This window comes from Cygnus olor, chromosome 13 (assembly GCF_009769625.2).
Source record: "Cygnus olor isolate bCygOlo1 chromosome 13, bCygOlo1.pri.v2, whole genome shotgun sequence".
In the NCBI taxonomy this organism is placed as follows: Eukaryota; Metazoa; Chordata; class Aves; order Anseriformes; family Anatidae; genus Cygnus; species Cygnus olor.
Genome location: NC_049181.1, coordinates 17,340,993 through 17,356,535, shown reverse-complemented (window position 1 = coordinate 17,356,535; position 15,543 = coordinate 17,340,993).

Sequence of the window (15,543 nt, the reverse complement as noted above, 5' to 3'; positions counted from 1 at the left end):
TTTATCTTCCTTCAGAACATTAGAAACAAGTGCCTTTTTTTAATGGGGGAAAAGCTTGTCAACAAAAGAAGCATTACAGTTGCTTATTTTAATGAATTACAGACGTGGTCAGAAATTACTCCATTTTGTTTTCATGGAGAAGTACAAATCAATACAGACACTATTTATTCATTTTAAAAAGGCTTAATAATAGCACCTTATTTAAAAAAAAAAAAAGTACAACCCTCAGAAAGTAGTCTTACCTCAGAAACAAGAAATAGTAAGCAAAGTGACATCAGGAAAGTGAAAATTGTCATCGTACCTTTCTTAAGGTATCCCTTATAAAAATTTAAATAAGATATATTATCATGAACTATCTGTTAAAATATTAAAAGTAATACTCTCAACCCGGATTACTAATTTCCTATGAGCATGTTGAGTGCTACAAATTTCATTTTTGATACCACATAAGCTTTTAATTCATTTAATTTCCTGTCTGCAGAGTCCTGTAACCTTGAATTAAACGTGGCATATGCTCCAGGGAGTGAAAAATAACTTGATTGTGAGCAAGAGAGATCCTGCAAAGTCAGGAGGATGCTGTCTGTTGTAGTCATACAGCAAATTTGTCTCTTGGAGTTCACCTGTGTGGGTTTGGAGAAAGGAAAAAATGACAACCTGAATTTAGGATAATCTGTAACTGGAAGAATAAGGGGCTGAAATCATGAGGAATTTCTGATCAAAATTTGTATTCTGACTCCTACCCAAGGTCCTCCTTTGAAGTTTCCCTCATTCAGCTGCAGTTCTGTGTTTCTTTTCAGTTAGCATAAGCTATTCTAATTTCTAAAGGGTTTTCTTGTGGAAGTGTCTGAGGCTTGCATCCGTCCTAGAGATATAATTTACTTTTAAGTCAGTGTAGAGCAGTAAAATGACCTAAAGAAATCCAATTGTTTGCCCAAGCTGGACTGCAAGTTAATGAAGGAGCTGGGAAAGAACCCAAAGCTCTGGATTTCTTCTGCGCTCCTCATTTAGGTCTGCATTGTCAATGCTGTCAGGATTTAAAACGGGAGAGGAAACCATAGGCCAAATTGAGCTATGATGTAAATGGGTAAAATGAACTTGCATAGTTTGGTGGACAGGGATAAGTGATGGTTTAGTGATCAAACCTTTAAAATTGGAGGGGATATGTTAGGGAGAACTGTATCCCAGCTATTATTCTTTCCGGTACAGTATATAGCTGGAAAATCTGTAGTCCCATGAATGAAAGCCTGCGCTGGCACCCACCCCAGCTAGGGGTGGAGGTGGAACAAAAGGAAACTCCACGTTTTATGTATTAGGAGAGCCACTACAAAGACAGAAAAATATTTTGACTCTGACTAAGTAAGGTCTCTGCACTGCTCAGATGATCTCCCAGGAATTACAAGCTATGCTAGGGAAATTAGGGAATAACCATGAGAGGGTCATTGCTCCTTTTTCAGGCTAATAATTTCCAAATTCTTTCATTTACCTTTTCACCTTTATCTAAAGGTCAGCAGAGGTAACATGTTTGTGAAGCTCTCCTATAAAAATACTTCGATTTTAATGGCTCGTTTTCCTCTCTTTAACACGGTATACTAGCTGGAAACATCTAGTCATACATTGGAGAAAACCCCATTTTATATTCTCAAAGCTCTGATCTTATTCTTTGCAATTTTGAAAACTATTCTGGATAAGATTCTACACTGGTTAAAATCACAACTCTTTTTAAGATTAAAAAGAACAGGCTTCAAGCATACAAATTAATCTTTTTTTTTCTTTTTTTTTTTTTTTAATATTCAAATTACATCTAGCAAAGAGCTGCAACCTGATGGATGGAGAATGAAATTCATAATCTTGAACGGCCTAACTCTTTGGGACTCTTTTTTGATGATCTAAATCTTTAAGAAATCTGCTGCATGTCTGTTTTGGAAACTTTGCAGTCCAGCTCTGGAAAAATGCTGTTGGTTATGGATGGCTTTTCTGTTTGTTGTTGTTTTGTAGGGGTTTTTCTTTCTGGTGTGTGTATATTTACTGGAGACACATAAATGGAGACTTATTTGCTTGTAATTTATAGCAGGTGTATGATTGCTCACCACAAGTATGTTTAAAAGAACAAACAAGGACATGACTTAACTATCAGTTATTCAATATACCTATTACACATTCAGCCAAGTTCATCTTTTCTTGCCCTGTTTTTCCATCTTTTCTTTTTTTTTCTTAACTATATTGTTGTGCTGGGCAAAGGATACTGGAGTTCCTGAGCATCACACCCTCTGCTGTCTTTTTTTAGCCAAGGATCATCCACTCCCTGTCAAGGGCTGCAGCAGTGTCCATCTAATACAGATGCAACATTGCCTAGTGGTTAGAGCACAGCATAGGTTCATGACTCCTTTTATTCTTGTTACTCCTTGATATTATTTAAACAACTTTATCTCAGTTTTCCCATAATAAATATTTCCATTGTCTGAGGGTGTTACAGAGTTGAAGTATTTGTGAAAGAAAATGTATCCTAAACTGTGAAAGAATAAGATAAATGTTAAACCTTTGTTAAGGTAGAAAGATTTTCATAGATTTCTTTACATATCCTATTTTGGGGGGGGAACTGCTGCTCTGTTTTCTTTTACTAGTTGTCAGTAACGTAAATATCTTTAATTCTTTACCTAAGCTGCAACTTAGTCCTGAGAGCCCCCAGAAAAGTGCTTTGATGGAGTACCAAATGCTTAGCTTCTGCAGGAGCCTCACATAATGCATGGAGGTCACAGGTACAGTGGAGCCTTGAGGCTGGGGCCTTTTCTGGACAAAGACAAATACCGGTCACAGCAAGCGTGGCTGGAGGTGGTGTAGGCACACCAGGTGGGTCCTCCTTAGATGGTGCTGGCTGTTAGCTCCATCAAAGCCTTTGCCATGATCATGACTCCAGACCTTGTGCTTTGACTCTCCTACAGTTCTGAGCACCCAGTTCTGAACATCTGGGCTGATGAATTTACTTTCCACAGCACTAGGGAATAACCTCTGAAAATGTCAAGCTGTCACTTTCTCTGGTTAGTAAGCTCGTTAGAGGACTGCTGCAGTGCATGTTGCTCAGACATACTGGCTGGCAGGATGTCTGTCATGCCTCTGCTCTCTGGTTGAACTTTAGGAAGAACATTCATCAAAATTATTTACTAGCCAAAGGAGCAGTGCACGAGCTAGAAGGGAGCTTGAAGCCAGCTTTCAGTTAAAGACAAGGGTAAATGTGAAATCTTTTCAAGAGGGGGGAAAAAAAATCCCATCTGCCAGATGTCACACTATTGATTATTATTTAACTCTGAAATCCATCCCGCTGTTCCGTGACTGACAACAACACCAGAATTAGGCTTGACAAGATGAAATGAGGCATAGTTTATAGTGCCTGTCTGGCTGTCTAGGGGAAGGAACACTTCTGAGCAGCACCTGTTTGAGTATGGCAATGCTTGTTTTATTACTGCAGCTACAAAATGGCAGCCTCACCACTCCATCCCATATGGGACTCCAGCCTTACATTTAGGGAATTTTTTTTCTTCTAAAGGTGGAGGATATTTTCTACACATACTAAGACAGTAAAGGCAGGATGTTTGCTGTCCACTGTTACTTATTATCTGGCAGCATCAAGTGGAAAATACTAATAATATTAGAGACTGCAAAATTATAATGTTTTAATAGGCCTTAACCTTTTGCAGTGTGACACCCTTTTGATACTTCGATCTGTTTTCAAACAACAAAGGCCAATTTTTCCCCTATTATGTTTTGTAAGTTACTACAGCCATGGGGCCTTATTTATTTATTTATTTATCCCATTTGTAACAGGTCTTATAGACTATAGTCTATAATCCAATTTTAGATCCCCCAAAACTGATCTAATTTACCTTCCGGTTGCCACAGCGACTATAGAACTTGACATTAATAACGTTAAGGAAGGAATTCCATTGCCTGAGGTGTTCGTTCAAGAACTGGGGAAACCTTTCTGATGTGTGATTGCCAACCAGTGGCCATAAAGCTAAAGGGTAGGCATTTAGAGAGGAACAGAGCAGGCTGGATGGGACAGAAATGAAGAGCAGGTCTGAAATGCTGGCGACGGAGAAGGGAAGGAGGAGACAAAGTAAAACAAAACAGAAGGGAAGTGGGAGCTCATGTTGTGCTTAACCAGATAAGAGTTATAATTAGTGCATAATTTCTGTGCTGGTATAGAAATGGGAATAGGAGATGTTCCACTAGGCCCTTTTCAAGGAGTAAAGCAAACCTAGGGGAGAAAAAAGGAAAAAGAAAGACTTGGGGATAGTTTCTAAATATGCCAAAGCCTTTTCGTTTTCTTCAGGCTGAGCAAATTTTACCTAGACAAGTCTTCTACTTTTCATCTCTTCTGTTTTCTTTCCCCCTCCTAGAACTGCAGTTATGACAGAGGAGACAAGGTTGCAGTACCTTTCATAACATTTTATGGACTTGCAGTTTCATTTGAAACTAATTCACAGCTCAGCAGTCTAGTCTGTCTTCAAATATTCTGTAGCTGATTTCCCATCAGGAAAATTGCAAATTGTCTAATAGGGACTTGATTCCCAGCAAGGAATATTACAGTAATATTAATCTTTTGTGCATAATGCAGTCCTTAGAATTCCACATGTGGTTGAATTGGCCTTTTTTTAGAAAGACTTTGGTGTCGACTGAAGAACCTAGAGTGGTGGAGACTTTGAGATGTTCCTCAGTAACCTGTCTTTGGTGTTCAAAATTTCCATCTTGTTTCCAGTTTGAATACAGCTGACTTCCAGAGTTTGGATCTTAATATGTTTTTGCTAAGTGAAAGCCTTCTTATCTTTTTCTTATAGAGGTAATTCTTGGAATACTGTGTTGAAATCATTTCTTTCGTTTTTTTTCTGTGATAAACTGGATAGATTGGGTTTCTTCTGGTCGTTTATTATGTATATTTCCTTGAAGTTTTTCTCTTTAGTTAATGAAACTCCCTTTTGATTGTGGACACAGGACCAGCTTCTTGCATGTAGCAGCAGCGGACAGCGTACTAGCCCACGCATTAGTGCAGAGCCAAATTCTCTTCTCTTAAGAGCAGCCTGCTTCAAAAGGCAAAACAGCAATAAATAAGTTATGATTGTGGGTCTGGAGAAACTGAAATTTCACCATAATGTGGCGACAGAGAGGAATGTTTGAACCTGTTTCTGTGAGTGACAGAATTATGTCGATAGCTTGCTCCAGAGCGCGGTGAGTCCTCCTACCAGCTGCGTTACCGGCCACGGCCAGGCCCAGCGAGAGCCCCAGGGGAGATCATCAACCAGTCAGATCTCTGTGGAAAATTCAAGGGTCACATTCAGTCTAGACCAAAGGAAAACTATTGGGAAACATAAGTGGCTGCAAACATATTCAAGTACTGTTATAAAGAGGACAGGGACCAATTATTTTGATTGAGCAATGAGGCCAGAACAGAGAAAAATTAGGAAAAAGTGCCTAAGTCTAAGAAGGGTTAGTCAACGCAGTGAGATGCCAAGGGAGGTGACCAGTCCTATCAGCCGGCATATTCAAAGCTAAGTCTGACACACATCTTTGGGGGATTGTTTAGGGATAGTGAAATCACTCCTGCTAAGAAGGAGGATGATGGACTGGATTGGCCCAGCTGAGATTTCTTCCAAGCCTGACAGTCTTGTGGTTCGCGGTCTGCCAGTGCACCCTCTTAGACACTCAACTTCTCAAGCAACTTCCCAGAAATAAAATCTATTAATAGTGTCTATGCACATGTGTGTGCAAATGTAAGCACACGGCAGTATCTTACGAAACTGCTTGAGATCTATTTGTGTGTTGCAGTGTTTAAAGGGCAGCTGCCTGATTGTGGTGTGCAGAGCACGGTGCAGAGCTCAGCTGTTTCATCTGTGCTGCTACTGGCTGTGCCGTAGAACAAAACCAAGGTAATTCTCCAAGAGCATCATGTGTTTTTCTGCAATTCCAAGTCTCTGTCTGCGTGCTCCCAAGTCTTCCTACGCTATTATATCAGACATCACAGGAAGAAATGTAAAATGTAAGAGGTATTGTGAGTCATTCAGTCTTATTTTTCTTAAACATCCCTGGCGTTCTCCTGAAGTCAAGTACACATCTGTTCATACTGGAAGGTGCTGAGAAGAGTGTATTTGGTTCCACCTGATTAGGTGAGAAGGCTTTGGTGTTATGGGTGCATGTCTTGGAAATGAAAGCACTGTGAAAGTGGCTTTGAGCATCTAGATGTTCTTCCTTCATCTGCTGTAGGCCGTCATTCCCAGGGAACTAGTTGTACAATACTGATCTAGGACCTCACTACAGGAATTTTGGCAGTCCCACACTTAATAAAAGGAAGGAAAGAGAACCAATTTAAGGGGCAGGAGAAGGGAAAAGAGACACAACTTTTCTATTGAAGTCAAGGTCAGGTGCTAGAGTTCATTTTTGATCAGGATCGGTACATCTGGGAAGTCTTGATGTCCTATTTGTACTGAGATATTTCAGTGGTTTTATTCAATAGCATCGTAAATTTGTAAATTTTTAGAAGCTGGATGTCTAATAGCTTGTTCTTCAATAGATCCTTTGCAAGCCTCAGGCACATGACTGGGCAGAACGTGAGTAACTGCCTTACAGCAGGCCAGACCTTTAATTGGAAGATACTGCTGCTTCCAAGGATGTATGCTGCTTGCTTTCTGTGTTCCATTAGGAAGGCAAGTGGAACTAGCCCACTAGTTCTTCAACCAAGTCTCATGAAACTTGAGTTCAGATGGGGCAATTCATTGAACTTGGGTTCAGGAGTGCTTGGCTGGCACTCAAGACCAGCATCTCTGGACTCTTGTTTCTTTCTGGTAGCAAAGCTTAGGTAGAATTCAAGCCGTGATCATTGGGAGTTGAGGAGGGGAAGTGTCTTCTCATTGTGCTTTGGTCATACAACAGTCTAGTAAATAAATGCTGCCGTTCTCATTCTCCTGAAGTGTGAGTTAAACAGCTTGAGTATAAGGAGGAAAATGTTTCCATCTTGTGCGATTAGCTCACTAATAGCACGTTTACAGGTCTGTCAAATCTGTGCCTCTGCAAAATAAATAATTTCCTCGTTTCCAAAGCACTTTGTATATGTTACTTTTTGTTTTCTCTCTCTGCTTTTTAAAACCAATCAATTTAGTGCAGAGAGAAAAGAATAAAGGATATGCATTTGTGAACCTTGACTACTGTCTGCTGTCTGAACAGGTTTAGGGCAAAGTAAAATCTGAAGCTTGGGCAGTGATTCACAGTGTTGTGTATGAGAGCTGAGTACAGTTGTGTGAAGATAAGTCTGTGCAAACTTTATTTGGCTATGTCATTGTTACTGTTTGTCCTGTAAACGGTGCTAAGGAATGTTTATTGTAACATGAGATTTAATAGAAATAATATCTTCTGTGTTATAAAACAAAAATTATATTCACAGAATCTAAACAATCTGGCACATTCTCATTAAATTTAGTTTTATTAAGAAATCACAACTGTTCCCTGAGTCAGTATATCTCATGCTAGTGAGAGAGAGCAAGTTCACCTGTTCTTCACTTGAGCTTCCTACCTCCATCAACTGAAAACCATGTTCTGCTAGTGGTGGTGAGATCTCTTTAATTCAGGAGACGAACAGTACGCTAAGTATATGGTACAGAGCCGTAATGAAAGTTCCATTACACTGAACTAACACCCTGCCTTAGCTCTCCCCTCCATCCTGTTTCACTGAGACTGAAGTGGAGGTTCAAATTTTAATACCCTGCCCCATCACAATGGTATAAATCCCAAATAATCCCCTTTAAATCAGCTGAGTTACCCTGGTGTAACCAAGCACATGTTGCAGTTTCCCAGAAGGCAGTCTCTTTGGCATTATTGGGCTACTGAATGAATAGCTGAGTAACAGAAATTAGCTTTTATTTGTTCTCTTGCTCAGCAGAGCTGTGAGAAAACAGTAAACTGGAGTGGAAATTCTTTAAGTCATGTGATTCTTGAAAAATTTTAAATTATTGCATATAAATGCTTTCAAAACAAGGTAACAATACTTCATATAGGGATTTATGTCCTTCTAACCCTGCTGCTACATCTATCTATACGTGTATGTGCATGTGTTTATAAAAAGTCTGAGTTCGTGTTGCTGTAGTTCCCCTCTGAAAGGAAGAGCAAACAGGTAGCTTTCTGGTGAAAATATTTAGATTCTTTTTATCACACATTATGCCAAAATGAGACTTCAATATATTTGATTTAGCATCTTTCCCTTTGATGCCCAAAGCAGGTGTTAATCAAAGTCCAGAACCCTGACCTAGTGTGAGAGTACAGATGTCAAGCCGATGAGGTGCAGGGAACTTGAGAGGTGTGTGGAGGAGCAGGATCTAGCAGAGGCATTCTGTTTATGTTTACCCTGCTATTTAGGGTTGACCTTACAGATAGTTTCAACCCTGTGTATGCCAGCCACCAATACTGTAAACTTAGTTCAGCCAGGCTTCGTTCTAAACTTAGTTCAGAATGAAACTCAATCCTCCCCTGGTTGTGCTGCACCAGTGTTTTCCTGCAAGATGTTTGGGCTTTAACCAGTCATAAAGCTCTTGAGCATAAGAAGTCCGCGTACAGCAGTCCTACAAGACAGCCTCTGACTTCTGAACCTTTTCTGCTGCTTCCTATTTTTAAAGCACATAGAGATATGGCCAGAAGCAAAGGCACTTATGCAGCATAAGGTTTAGGACTGTTCCCCGGAGTATAAAGTGAACAATTTTGGTGCAGATTGCAATATATGATGTTGGCTGGACGAGGTGATATCAGTGCTCAGGTTGACTAAGGGCAAACAGAATTTCATCTCTGCATACCTGTATAAGGAAATCCGCTCCCTAAAACAGTACAGAAATGTTAATTATTTACTATCTATCTTCTCTTTATTTACTATCTTCTCCTGTGCTTTGATTTTTTGAAAGGTGGGTTTCCTTTAAGGCAGCTTGATCATTTATCTTTCCAAAAGTGTAGTATATGTAATCACCTACAGTTCAAATTCCTGCACATGACGACCTGTTGTGTACAATACTTAATTTTACATCTCATGTTAAGCCTTTATTTCTTAGTTTGCCTTGAGTAGCTATTAGGATTTAGTGCTCTTATATGGGTATTGCAATTTCAGTCAGTGCCAGGAAAAAAGTAATAACTCCTCTTCAGCAGAGCTTAAGTTTTAAAAGTTAATGAGGGACACTTGAAAACTGGCAGCTTTTCACTCTAAGAAGAATGAGACTAAATACGATGTAATGAAAAGGGAAAAAAAAATAGAAGACCCTTCCTTCCATTAGTCCTGCCCCCAAATACTCTTTGCATGTATGCAGTTGCAGGTGTGATGCTAGAGCAGTAGCAGGGGAAGGTCACTAATGCTCCCTGGTCTGTTTTCAAGTATCTGACAGTAAATGTGGATTTCCAGATGGGTATGCAATGGTAGGAAAGGCAGTAAAGAATACACAGGCATCTTCTTGTTTCTTATCTTTTTTTTTGTCGTTTCCTGGATATTTAGGAGGCACTATTTACGTACGTGGGTGTAACTTAAAATTAAAAACCCCTCTAGGCTGGAAATCAAAACCAGCGGAGTTGAATCATAAATATCGTGTAGTCACTGCTGGACTGCCTGAAAATCACAGAAGTATCATAAAGTCCAATGGGAAAGGATTAGGAATATTAATGGGAGAATTTCTGTGGGTTATAGAAGTGCTATTGCAGAGCTTTTACCAGGGATTAGGAGCATTAATCTATAGTTACATATGCAATTTACAGATGTCTTGGGAATTTTTCAGAATGTGCGCATACATTGATAATAAATCACAGCCACGGGATTATTAAGGGTTGTACTTCTGGCAAGGATGCTGGAGCTTTAGGAACCCTCTTCAGAGGTTAAGGCCCTTAACTGTTTTTATCTCCATTCTCTAACACCTTTTATTCTGCGTACTCCACAGTGGGTCTCTACCTTGTCTAATGCAAACAGCAGTGTACAAGCGGGCAGGAGAGCTAGTCATTTCATATTTTAATTAAATGATTTTTCTCCTGCTATTACAGATTTTTTGCTTATTTCTGGCTCTGCAGTCCTGCATGTAGCACATGGCTTATCCTTTCTAGAGCAAGCCATTGCACACGGGTTAGAAACAACATACGGTCCCCGGATGCAGTGGGACTTGGGGTAAGTGGATTAAATAGGTATTGAGATGTTTAACAGTGTTGTGTGCCTGGATTCCTCAAGTGGAATGGGTATTTCTGAACTTGGGTAGGAGCTAGAACGTGGTATGGAACCTGGGTGGTGGCACTGACATGTTGCTAGCCAGGGTTTGTCAGAGTAAAGCAAGCCCTGGCCATGTTTAGCTTTCCAGTGACTAGGATGGAGAAACATCACTTGGGTGAGAACATTTATACGTGCTTTGAGCCTTCTGGATAAAAATATAACATGGGGAAAAAAAAAAGTTACAGGTTTAGGACCAGCCATCACACCTTTATGCAGTACTAAACCTCACGGAGGGCATCAGCTGGCTCCTGCAGTCATTTCTTTTCCCAAGGAATACTCGTATGATCTAGAAGACATTTTTATCAGAGTATGTTTGCTGAAAAACGGTAAAAGTTTTCACCACAATCTTTAGAAAATGGTAGGAATTTAAAAATTTTGTCCAAGTCGTGCAAAAAACTAAGCAGCCCGTTTTCCCTTAACCTGAGCTGTCAGCCAGAACGCTTTGGCAGAACTTTTCCTTTCGCAGCAAAATGTTTCCAGAACCCAACACTTTGTTGAAAGCCAGGTTTGAAAAATGATTTTTTTCATTGAAAATTAAATTACTCTGTAAGAAATTTTGATGGGAAGGTTTGTTTAGTGAGTGGAGAAGTAAATGCTCCATTTTGGTTTTGTTATTTTCAGGTTACAGATCCCAGTAACTGCCCCATTTGATTTCAGTGGATTGCCTTTAGGAATGCTATTAATCAAAATCAGTTAGAAAGACATGGTTGCAAAGTGCAGTCTTGGGGCAGCTGTAGTTGTTTCACTTGCAGTCTGGATTTTACTTGCTGGTTTCAGAGTTTTCCTATGCTTGTGATTTACCTGAAAACAGGCTGGGAAATGTTACAAAGTGTAGTTGTGTTGAACGAGTGTGTAAAACTGGTAATGATGAGATGATATTAAAATATTTCTTCTCTCAAACCTGATATGCACCTTACTAAAGAGTTTATCTTCCTACTTGGTTGTACAAGTTGTGAAAATACAATTAAAGAGTAAGAAATAATAATTAAAATGGGATTTGCTACCCTTAGAAACGTGATGACTGGAAAAGCATGTGCAAAATCTAAAATGAAGAAAAAACACTTGTCTTCAATCGTATTCTTGCCTTTATAGAGATGAATTCACTTTCTTATTTTGTTCTTACTTTACCTAGCCTGATCCATTTCTGTTTAGATCTGGCTCGTTTTGTAAGAATACATCTTGTCTTTTAAATTCCTAAGGCAAATTCATTGACAATGTTTGTCATGACCGAAGAAGAAATTAAAACCAAACATTTCCACAAAAGAGATGCTCGTTCTCTTGAGAGAAGTATCTGCAGGTGGAACAATACATATCCTGTTTATGAGTGCTATTTTTATTTTACAATTTAGGATTAAAAACATTTAACCACATGTGAAAATATTGAAACCATTCATGTTTATTGACGATTTCAAGGGTGTATGATATAGCCTGTGAATGGCTGGCTGCATTTCAGCTGAACGGTGAGTGTAGAACAAATCAGGCTTCAGCACAAAGTAGGGTTGTTGGGGGAAGCCTGCGGTCCTTCAGACTGTAGTTACATGGCACCTAGCAGATCTTGATTCCTTATGTAGTAAATAAGGAAAGGCATCCTGTATCTGAAAACTAATTCTTAGGGGAAGTCAGGAAGCATTGTCCTTTATAAAAGTGGGCCCAGTGTTCAGCTGTAAATCATTATAGCTGCCTTTAAATCAATGAAGTTATGTCAATTTATAGCAGCTGAGAATCTGTTACAACAAGGAAAAGACTTAGTAATTGCCACAGCCCTCTCGTAAAGGCTCAATGCATAACAGATATTGTGATGCTGGTAGGACTGAAGCTGGTTCTACAATTCCTATAAACTGCTCCCTGGTCTTCCTTCTCAGCCTGTAGCGCGATGTGAGCAATACAAAAACTGTGGGCTGTGCAGAGTGCTGAGCATCCTCTGGGATGGCTCTGCAGTCAGCTAGCTTGGTTTGCTGCCAGATGTGCGAGTGTGCATGGGAGCGTGGCAGGACAGCCTGACACCCGTGACGGTTACCAAAACTGGTTTGGGTGGCTCAGTGCCCTGTAGGGAGAGGGAACTCAAGCTGGGTCTGATTCCTGCCGGGATCAGTTTATGAGGATAAACCTCTACATGCTGTGGAAACGAAGAGGATTGATAGATCTGTGGCTGCAGGAGGAGTTGTAATCAGGTATGAAATAAGGACTTGGGAGTTACCAAATCTCTTCCCCCCGAGCCATTTGGACATATATATGTACATTCCACTGCGCTCTGTTCCCTCTGCACACAAAATATGTTATATTTTTACATCCAGCCAGCAGAGTACATTGGGGAGAAAAATAATTTATTTTTAAGGTGCTTTTTATGATATCCAGTACTATCTGCTTCCAGCTAGGCTGAGGTTTTGTGTGGTTTTCCCTCACTTTTTATTGACCCAAGCCAGTTCTCCTATCACAGTGTTATTATGAAGAGCCTTTACCCTTGCTCCTTCCTGGGGATGTTCTCCTTGCAGATGACTTTCAGTGCGGCACTCCAGAATGAATGGAAGGAGCCAGTCAAGCCATGTTTTAAAAATACACAATTTTCACTGTTTTTTCAGACTTTCTTGGCAGCTTCTGGCATTCCTGTTCCTGCAGCCAGAAGACCAGCATACCAGATTTCACAACCAGTACCTCAGCAAGGCCTTTCTCTGGTTGTTCAGAGCAGGCCTTCTTACAGAACAGCTTTTAAAGTTGGACTAAGTTTTTATTACTTTTCTGATATTCCTCCTATGTAAATCATGCTAATGCTCACCTGTGCATCTGCCACGTGCACAAGGTTATTGGACAGAATGCTGCTTTGCAAATTTTCCTAATTCCTAACTCTGTGATTGGAGAAGGTTGCTGTGGGAATTTTCATCTGATGAAAGGTCAGTTGGGAAATGTGAGGTCTGACATTTCTGTTTTGCACGGACAGCTATAATTATCTTCATATTTTTTAGCTCCATAGTTATTGAAAACAGATTTAAGAGAAGAAAAAAGAAAGCAAAACTTTAATTCAAAACTCACTAGAAGAAAATGTAGGCTATTTTCATGAGCTTTCCAGCCAGAGTTGAGCCCTTTATGTTTTTCCTGCCTATAACCTACTTGTGTCCATCTCGCTGCACGAGGCTGCATTCTGCAAACTTAACTCCTCACTGTGATGCACCAGCCAGATGCTTAAATGAAAGCACCAGCACATAAGAAGCTAGCGCTCCAAAATGGTGCTAAGTGACACTGGAGTGACCAAAGGGTGGTCCTTCCAGCGTGACAGAGAAACCAGATGCCTGTCTATGGAGATGCTGTCACTAGTAAATCCTGGTACTGGAGTATATCTATCTTGTGAGTACACATGGGTGACCTGTCAGATACTGTGTGCAGGGGCCAAAAGGCAGCAGTTCCTGGGAAGGGACACAAGCAAAGCTCTACTTCTCAGTACACTCCCCCAGCACCTTCCTCATGAATTTCCAGCTGTCAAAAAAATCCTTTTGCTTGAAAAGTGAGGATATTTTCTCTTATTTCTCCCATGCATGTTCGTTGCTTCAGTGTAAGAAGCTCCAGTTCCATTGGAAATGAGGTTGTGGATGAAAGGTCCAGGGCAAGGGGAGGAAAAAACCCACCTTAACTGCAGCAACCTGTCCTCAGTGAGAGATTGATGCATCAGCTTTATTTGTCAGGAAACTGATGGTGTCGCCAACACGCCTGAACTTGCACCGGATTTTACACTCTCGGTGTGTAAAATAAGCCTAACTGCCCTCTGTACATAGCACAATTCCCTCAGCCTTACTAGGTTGTCCTCCTTCTAGGAATCATGTGGTTAAAAGGAACGGTGCTTTGTGACAGGAGGCTGCTTCATTACAGCTCTCCGTTAATTGCTTTCTCTGCTAGACTGCCTTCCTGTTCCTGCTGCGTGTTTTGTTCCCAGCTAGTGCCAAACACCAAAATAGATGTTTGTCAGCTTGGCCTTTCCACGTCGCACTTGGCCCAGAGTTTAAAAACACAGTAAGCCTGGTTTTCACATTCCTAGTACCTGATCAGAAGCAAGTTTTCTCCACATGTTAATTCATCGAAATGTCTTCAGAGTATCTAAGTAGGTTAAATTAGTACTGATTGACTTTGTTCTGGTTCAGGTTTTTTCTGCGGTACCGGTGTGCTTTTATGCTAGGCCAGGCACTCTCTGTTGCCTTGCAGCTGGCAGGAGGCCACATAAAGCTGGCATAAACTCCATTTTGGGGTTCTGGTTAATTTTAGAAAAACTAAATTGTGTGCCCACACCTGATCTGGATCAAACTGGGCTATTGGGTGACCTGGTGTTGGTACTTGTGTAGGAGTAACTGTGGATAGCATGAAGATGAACCTGGTATGTTCCAGCTGCAACTGTTGATGTTTTTTTTCCTCCTGAAAACAAGTCTGAAAATGTATTTTTCATGAGAAAAACCTCACATAGGATGAGATAGTTGCAACATTATATTTCTCTAGCATTATTTAAACAAAATATCTACAGACAAATACTATGGTGATAGCACTGATTAAGTACTTTAAAGCCACATCATGCAGTTGTTCAGCCTTTGTCTCTGCAGAGTGTAATGTGTGCATTTTTTTTTTCTTTAAACAGAAGTTTTATCTCTAGGTTAAGTCCATTTCAAATTGTTTTGAGGCATCGACACATAGCAATCACAGCAGGAGGGGTCATCTCTGGCACAATCAATGGGTTTGGACTAGGATCATTGGGAGAAATCACAGGCTGGCGCCCTTCTAGCCCTCCCTGCTCTGCTCAGCTTCAGGTTTTAAGACCTTTATCCTGAGTAAAGCCTGAGTAAAGTATGTGTAGAAAGAAAGGATTGTAGCTGACAGAGGGTAATTAAAAGGACGTAAACGGAGGATGGGCTTTTCTAAATGACCTTTCTTGAAAAGCCAGTTGCTGTCACCGTCTCCTCTTTGCACCGATTTAGGCCAGTTTGCCAGTGCAAGGCTGCTATCCTCGTTAGCACGGATGCTGCTTCAGGCCATCGCTGCGCTCATTTGAAGCATTCTCCAGACTCCTGTGGGAGTGCAGGCAGCTTCAAAGAGTGCTTGGAGAGTACAGGGCAGTTGTTGGTTCATTTTTAAGCTCCATGTAAGTTTGCAAGGAAGTGCGTCTTTCAGACTCTTTTTAGAGAATTGTAAACATATTTTCCTCCTAAGAGTATTTTTGCATTTCTCCCATCCCAAATTTATTCTTGCTTTTTAAAGTTGGTTCTGAGTTTAATTCAAGAAGAATGCTTTCATCTAAAAATAGTTTG